This window comes from Crotalus tigris, unplaced genomic scaffold, assembly GCF_016545835.1.
Source record: "Crotalus tigris isolate CLP2741 ecotype Arizona unplaced genomic scaffold, ASM1654583v1 scf7180000023822.163328, whole genome shotgun sequence".
NCBI lineage: Eukaryota > Metazoa > Chordata > Lepidosauria > Squamata > Viperidae > Crotalus > Crotalus tigris.
In genome coordinates, this window is record NW_024100207.1 from 1 (window position 1) to 7,597 (window position 7,597).

The window sequence follows — 7,597 nt, forward strand, 5'->3', positions numbered from 1 at the left end:
AACTTCAGGCCTTCCTAGGCCTCCTGAATTTCTACATTTCTTTTCTTCCACATAAAGCTAGTGTAGCTGAGCCTCTTCACAGGCTACTAGACAAACAAGCTGTGTGGCTGTGGTCACAAGCACATGAGGCTTGCTTTAAAGAAGTCAAGGCCTTGCTCACTTCTAACAGTGTTCTTGCACATTTCAACGAGTCTCTTCATGTGTGCATCGCTTGTGATGCGTCCCCCTACGGGGTTGGAGCTGTCCTGAGTCACCTCAGGTCTGATGGAACTCAGGTTCCTATTGCATACTCCTCCAGAACACTGTCTTCTGCCGAGCGCAACTACGCTCAGATAGACAGGGAGGCTCTGGCTGTTGTTGCTGGAATTAAAAAATTCCACGATTTTCTATATGGCAGGCATTTCACGGTCTTCACTGACCATAAGCCTCTGCTGGGGACTGTTTACCACACGTAGCAACCCCCACATCATTTCCCCTAGAATGCTTAGGTGGTCTATTTTCTTGTCTGCATATGATTTTTCATTACTCCCCCAGCCTGGGAAAGAAATGGGCCATGCTGATGGCCTCAGTAGGTTGCCTCTGCCAGTAGTAGAAGCTGACCCCGCGCCAGCTTTCAACATTCTATCAATCCAAGCCTTGCCCGAGCTTCCTCTTAGTGCCAGGGATGTTACCGCTGAAACAGGTACAGATCACACACTTTCACGTGTACGCTCCTGGGTCCTGTCCGGGTGGCCTGAGCACTGCCCTAGTCCTGAGTTTCAGAGTTTCTGGTCCAAAAGGAACGAACTGTCCCTTTCTCAGGGTTGTCTGCTTTGGGGAAACAGAGTTGTCATTCCCACCTCAATGAGGACTAGGGTCTTAGAATCCCTCCATGAGGGTCATCCTGGCATTGTTCGTATGAAGGCTCTTGCACGAAGCCACTTGTGGTGGCCTGTTTAGATCAAGATATTGAGCTAAGGTACCGCATGCCACTGTGCCAACGATCTCGCCAGAATGCCCCAATCTCCTGTGCTATTGGGAGAACACTTTCCCATGTCTAGGGTGCACATTGACTTGCTGGTCCTTTTCAGGCCAAGTTTCTTCTTGTCCTGTGTTGGACAGTAGCCTTCAAATGCTATAGAGTTGTGCCTGTCTCATCCACCACCACTGCAAAGACTATTCAGGTACTGAGGGGGATTTTTTGCTGCACACGGGCTTCCAGATGTCATTGTGTCTGACAACGGCCCTGAATTCACTTCCTCCGAATTCCAAGCTTTCTTACAGGCTAACATGATTCGTCATGCCACGTCTGCACCCTTCCACCCGTCCACCAACGGCATGGCTGAACGTATGGTGCGCATCACAAAGGACGCCTTGAAGAGACTCACCTACGGGGACTGGCATCACAGGTTGGCTGACTTTCTCCTTTCTTATCGCACCACACCGTCCACTTCTACAGGGAGAAGCCCAGCTGAACTTCGTTGGGGGCGTCAACTTACTACTAAACTTGACCGGTTGCATCCGGACAGACTGCCTTCATCTACCTCACATCCTAGGGCACCTAGACAACTACTTGTGGGTGCCCCGGTTTGGGCTCGCAATTACGGGCCTGGTCATACATGGGTCCCCGCTTCTGTGTCCAGGATCACAGGTCCTCTCTCCTACGAGGTAGCCCTGGACAACGGTCGTGTCCTGCGTCGGCACATCGACCAACTCCGCCCTAGGCGGGACTTTTCAGATGAGACTCCTGGGTCTTTTCCAGGGGGGGAGGGGGACCCTTTGGAGCAAAGGGAAGGGCACGAGCTGCTGCCCATCTCCACTGAGGAGCTACAAACGGCCCATCCCAGGGTTCCGCGAGAGCTCCGAACAAGGAATTCTATGAGCTTACCTAACTACCAGGCATCCACGCCTACTCCAGCCAGGGAGTCACCCCGGGGGCATACTCACTTCCCACACACATCACACAGCACTCCAGTCACGGAGGATACCCGGGGGCATCCCAACAAATCATTCCCCGCAAGAGAGCTGGCACACAATCCCCAAAGTTGGCCTGACCTTACCCCAAATCCTACAGGGGGTCAAACATACACAGAGCTAGTCGAGGAACCAAGTCCCGACTACAACAACCCTAGCACAAATCAGGGAACACCTGAGTTTTGGGAAAGTACAGAAACCCACACGAGCCCGAACACAGAATGGGGTTCAGGGAATGGACAGCCTCCTGACAGGTCTTGGACTGACCTAGGAGGTTCTACAGAGACGCCCAGCAGCGGCTATCACTTCAAGGGGCCTGAGGGTCTACAGCTAGGTAGGTCAACCAGGTCACAAAGTAACAGAAGCCCTGGCCTGACGAGCCCGGTGGGCAAGCAAGCAGGCCAGGCATCGGGGCACAGTCCTTGGAAGACACCAGGACACAATAGAGAGAACAGGCTCACGCCTCCCTCCAGTCAGGGGACTTATGCCAGTAATCCACAGCTAAGAAGGTCACAGAGAGCAAAGAAATCTCCCAAGTACCTAGAAGACTACATAACATTGCTGGCAAGGCAAAGGCCAGTAAACAGTGGGAGCACTGGGGAGCAAAATGTCATATAAAATAAATGTTGTATGTTGGTAGTAGTTTTAGCCCGGGGGAAAGGGGTGTTATGTCCCGAGCCTTTGCAAACGGCTCGGGCGTTTGCAGGCAGTCCCGGGCAGGTGCAAAGCTGCCCGGGACCAGACAGGCTGTCGCCAGCGCCGTGCGCATGCGCGGGTGCTGGCGCGGGAAAAGTAACCCATTTACCCGGGAGTTGCCTATATAAGAGGCTGCGAGGCGTTTGGGCGAGGCTGAAGCCATCTTCCTGTAAGCTGAACGCTGAATAAAAGAAACTGAGAACTCCAGCTGCTTCTCGTGTCTGTTTTCCCGCCAAGGACGCAACACTTTGCATATTCTTTTGTTGCTTGTCATATTCTTTCTGGTGTTCCATCATTTCCTTTTGACTTGGTCATGACCAGAGCACTGATCTACTGTAGCTTCATGTTCTTGTACCAATTTTTCTTGTAAATAGGAAATAATAATAATTGCTAAGATAATTGCTAAGATAACTTGCATGTTGATATCTCTATTGTACAGAATTGGCATATACTGATTCCATCTGTTTTGATTTTAGAATCAAAGAAGATTAAATATCTCTATATTGTAGGCATTGTGATCCATGTTAGTCTATGGTGGCTATAGCTCACAAAAATCTATCTTTTAATAGCATTTGTTAGTCAAAAAAGGTACTACCAAATTCCTTTTGATTGTCTGTCCATAGGCAACCTTTAACATACTAATTCAAGGTTGGAACCTGCTTCTCACTTAGGAGATCTGTTGGAAAACTTTCCTTATTTTGCCCTGTGAGTTTTTGCCACGTGTTTCCTTATTCAGTGTCTTTATAGATGTCATTGTAATATTGTTTCTTGATTTTTCTAACAGTTCTCTGAAATTCTTTATGTTCCTTTTTGAGGTCTTTCTTGGCTTTGGCTTCTCGTCTTGCAGGTTTCACTCTTTGTTCTGCAATCCAGCTTGCTTTTGTCTCTACCTTAATTTTTAACAATCTCTTTTCACATTCATCCTTAGCAGCTTCTCTGATCTCATGCCAGAATTCCTCTCATTCCCTATCAATGAGGTTCAGGAACTCAAAGTGATTCTTGATGTTCTCCTTGAAAATAGTGGTACACGGTGGTTGGTTTTTTCCTTCCGCTTTAGCTTAACTTGAAACTTGCACATGAACAATTCACAATACATTCCCTAGTTAAGTTCCGCTCATGTCTTTGTTATTATCACTTCTACCCCCTTGTATTTTGTAATATAATTAATCTGATTTCTGTCTGGCAATGTCCATGTATATACTGCAGGACTTGCTTTGGTTGTTTAAGAATGTGTTAGCATTTAAGAAACCATTAGATTGGTAGAAATGGATTAGTTATGCTCCTACTTCACTTCTGTTTGTTAATCCACATTGTTCCAATTACATTTTCCTCCTCAATATTTCCAATACTGGCGTTCCAGTCTCCAGCCATAAGCACACATCTTGCTTATACGTTCTGTCAATATCAGTTTGAATGTGACTATAAAACGTGTCAACCTCCTGTTCCTTTGCATCGGTGGTTGCAGCATAAAATTGGATAATTGTCACATTAAAAGGTTGTCTGTGCAGTTTAATTAATGTTGCTCAGTCACTGCACCACATTGTACCCAATTAGTGTTCTTACTATATCTTTCCTGCTTATGAAAACAATGCCATTCCTTTTTTGTATTGCATGTCCTGGGTAAACACTCTTCTAACTGAAAGTGTTCAATTCCAGTCCATTTCAATTTGCTAAGGCTTAAGATAGCAGTTTCACTGTGTTGCGCTTTCCTGTGTTCATACTTCTTATGTTTTGTATCCCCTTTGTAATTCTGTCTTTGCAGTTTTGGATTGTCTATATTTGCAGGGCAACTTCTGTAATAGACATCCTGAAGGTTTTAATCTAGCCAGAACATAAACACTAGAAGGATTCTGAAAGTTCTGCAACTCTTCTTCAGCAGCATGTTGAATGATTTTTGATTTGAGTGACCCATCATTCAGCATTATATATCAACCACTTTATATTATCAATCATTGTGTTTTTCTCGGTAACATATATGGGTGGTTTACCATTACCTTGTCCTATGTAACAGGAAATTGTTGGGCCACTGCTGTCAGCCCTCCCAGGTAAACCAGGCAGGAAACACAACTAGATGAATTAATTCTACTTTATTGTAAGGTTATATTAACAGATTATTGCAAAACTGAAAGTATAAATTTGCCATTGCCAGTTTTAACTGCTTGATCCATTAGGGTGGGTCCTTTCTAAGTGGCTGTCTCTCTTGTCTGATTGTTTAGTAGGTAGCATCTCTTCCTCTTGTTCGCTAAGGCCATGCACACATTCCATTACACTATAGTGATAATCTTCCATATAACTGCTGCTCAGTATAAGTGCCTGTTTTAGTTGGGCTGTTGGGATGAGCTTCATGCCTTGTATGACCCTGGTGGGATTATTCACTCTTGGCATAGACTCCTGACTTTCTTCACTCTTCCCTCTCAGGAAACACCTCCTTTTCACTTCCATATGAGGCAACCAGCAGTATGTGATGGAATTAGGATCTACATTTACTTGTAAATTCACAGTAGATGAATTTATAGCACGGCTACACAATATTTTTAAATATTGGACAAAGAAATAATTTAATTTAATTTTAATTACATTTAAATTAAGTGTAATTGCATTTGAACTAAATATGGTTAATTACATTTTAAGTAAATATAATTACCATTACTTCCCATGTATTTTTTATTTTTCCCTTGTATCAAACTTTAGAATTTGGTAGCTGAATTTGGGGGGACACGATGAAGACTTTGTGGGGCTACAGATTGTGTACTGGAAGCTGACATTCAAAGTGACCAGTTAGTGACCCTCCAAAGTTTCTGAACTATTCCCAACACCTTCTCCACTTAAAGTTGCAGGTTCATTAAATATTGAAGGACCAAATCCTACTCCTTTCATCAGCAATCGTTGAGACCATTTTATATCACGGATAGGTAGATTCAATAAAGTATACATGGTTTAACAACAGATACATCATTTAGCAGCATCTTTTGTAAGTAAGTAGCCACAGTGAGTTATCTATCTGAAAAGGTGAATTAGCAACTTACTGCATAATCAATTCTGCGTAACCATACTGCATAATCAATTCTCATATGAAAGAATAGTTTTATTCTTCAGGATATCAAGCACACATTCCAGAAACAGTCTTTCTATCCTGTGTCTGAATGCTACTAAAAACAACTTTGAAAGTATGGAAAAACTGCTATGACCTCTACTTGAAGCAAAAATCCCATTAGACTGATATGCATAATTCACCAAAAAGAAGTATAATTTACTTCTGTCAATATGTGTTTAAATATAGAGCTATTCTTATGGTTTATTCTTGGCATCTGATGCACTTGAACTAAATATGGTTAATTACACATTTTAAGTAAATATAATTACTGTTACTTCCTATGTATTTTAAAATTTTGAAATAAGAGCCATGGTGACATAATAGTTAGAATGCAGTATTGTAGACTAATTCTGCTGACTGCCAGCAGTTCGATTCTCACCGGCACAAAGTTGACTCAGTCTTCCATCCTTCTAAGGTTGGTAAAATGAACACCCAGATTGTTGGGGCCAGTATGTTGACATTTTAAACTGCTTAAGAGAGTGCTGCAAAGCACTATGAAGCGGCATATACTGTAAGCATAAGCGCTCTTGCTCTTGCTATCTTCATCTGTTCTGCCCTAATGACTTCTTTCAGTTGGCTGAAGCAATGGGAAATGAAGTCAAACCTATGAGTACTCTAATATAGAGTCTTGTAGCACACAACACATTGCCCTTTTTAAACATCTATATTAAATCACTGGTACAGGTCATCAATTGATTTTGAGTAAAGTATCATCAATATGCTGATTTTTCTCAGTTTTACAATGACCTCCTGCCCAAATTAGAGATGTATGGAAATCCTGATCCTGAATTTGCAGGCTACAACAAGCTTGGGTTGACTTTACCTAGAGTCATCCTAGAACCAATCCATTAACTTAAATATGGTCTCCGTTTGTGCGAGTAGGATCCCATGCTTAAGGGCCCCATACTAGGAAAGATCAAAGGGATGTGGACTCCTATACAATCCTTCTGTATAGTGCCCTCCTTGTTATAGAAGACTTTATCTCCAAAGTGGGAGGAGGCACTCACATTGTTTTCCACAAAATGGTTTGTTTCATGTAGGTAGTTGACTTTTGTGTCTGTGTGTGCCTTTGAGTCACTGTTGCCTGGACTACTCTCTGCAGTTTTCTTGGCAGCATTTTGGGAAGAGGATTATCTTTTCCTTCTTCCTAAATCTGAGAGAGAAAGAGCCTTTATGTGCCTAAGGCAGAAATCAGAGTCTGGTTTGTAGCTGGTGCCTTAACCGCTATACCAAACTCGTTCTTGATTGACTTTTATAATATTATTTTATGATTATATAGTGCTCGACCTGCCACACACACACATCCACACATTTATACATACATACTCTTATTTAAATTATTGGGCTGGAGCCTTGAAAGCTCCGTGTTATATAATTTATATAAATAATTAAATTTTGAAAGTAGCTTCCATGACATTTAGTACAGCTACAATGATAAGCTGCTAAAATAAGAACCGTTGTAACATTCAGTAACTCTGGCCTTGAATTTTATTGGAACTATACAAATGTCACTGAAGTGAACATAATTTAGGAAGAAAGTATCCCCAACTCTATTTTTGCACATTTATGTAATATAAGCTCTACTACCAGTAGTTTACTGAAGTGAACTCCCAAGTTATTGCTGTCAGATTCTGCACAAGTACATGGTCTTTGTTCTGTTAAAGAGAGTTCCAATTTTAATTAGCAAATCAACCAAATCTTTTTTGTCAGAAGAAAGAATTCTGTTGAAGAAAAAAATGGAATACTTGCTCGGTGCATTTTAGTTTCTAGTGCTAGATATGGTGTTTATAAGCATCCCAGATTCAGAAAAAAATTAAAATAAAAATCACTATTCTTTCTCCCCTTGTCCTTAGT